This window comes from Eurypyga helias, unplaced genomic scaffold, assembly GCF_000690775.1.
Source record: "Eurypyga helias isolate BGI_N326 unplaced genomic scaffold, ASM69077v1 scaffold9316, whole genome shotgun sequence".
Lineage (NCBI taxonomy): Eukaryota > Metazoa > Chordata > Aves > Eurypygiformes > Eurypygidae > Eurypyga > Eurypyga helias.
In genome coordinates, this window is record NW_010254629.1 from 1,407 (window position 1) to 2,440 (window position 1,034).

The window sequence follows — 1,034 nt, forward strand, 5'->3', positions numbered from 1 at the left end:
GGGATGTTTCATGCCATAAAATGTCATGCTCAGTGTATAAGTTGAGGGGTGGGTGGGTGCTGGACTATGGCTCTCAGTACTCGGGGACTGGCTGGATGTTGGTCAGTGGGTGGTGAGCAGTTGTATAATTTGTTTTCTTTTCCTTTATTTTCATTACATATTATTAGTGGTAATATTAGTGTTACTAGTATAACTATTTTATTTCATTTATTTTCAAGAATTAAATTATTCTTATCTCAATCCACGAGTTTCCTTGTCTTTTCCTCCAATTCTCCTTCCCATCTCACTGGGAAGTGAGAGAGGGGCTGTGTGGTGTTTGGTTGCTGGCTGGGGTTAAACCACAGCACAGGCACACCCTGTGCCCTCGAGTTGCTGGGGCTGGTGTGGGAGGGGTTGGGAAGGGGGCCCAGGGAAGGGCTCGGCTTGGGCCGCCCCACAGCAGCCCACAGTGAGACCTGGAGCCAGGAGCAGAGCTTGGGCCCGCTGTGGTCTCGGCTGCCCCACCTGAAAATCAGAGGGGTGGGAGAGTCGGTGATCTGGTGGGGATTACGCTCCTCCCTGAAGGGATCCAGCCCAGTCTGAAGCTTTGCCAGGCTGAGGCCCTGGAGGGGTGAGGTGCGAGCAGCGCTATGTTTGCCCAACTTCTTGTTCATTGATGTGGTGGGTTTCTTCCGGCGGGAAGGAGGACTGCTGACCTGAGCAGGAGGCTGTGGAGGGTGAAACCTGTGCTGTACAAGCATTCTGTAGAGGATTAGTGGAAGGGGGTGCAGCGGGAGTCTTCTGTTGTGCAGTTTGGGGGGCTCTTGATGTGTTTTTGCAGCCTGTGAACGCTACCTCGCGCTGACGGGGAAGGAGACCTGATGGCTTGTTGGGGGTCTTGTCCATAGCCCGCTCCTGGGGGCATGCCACTCCCTGCTGAGCCAGGCAGTGGGAACTGCCGCTGCCTCTTGGCTTATCCTGCCTGTCCTCGTACCCTCCTTCCTGCTATTGCTTCTCTCCAGCCATGGGCATCTCCTGGCTCCACTGAGGGACAG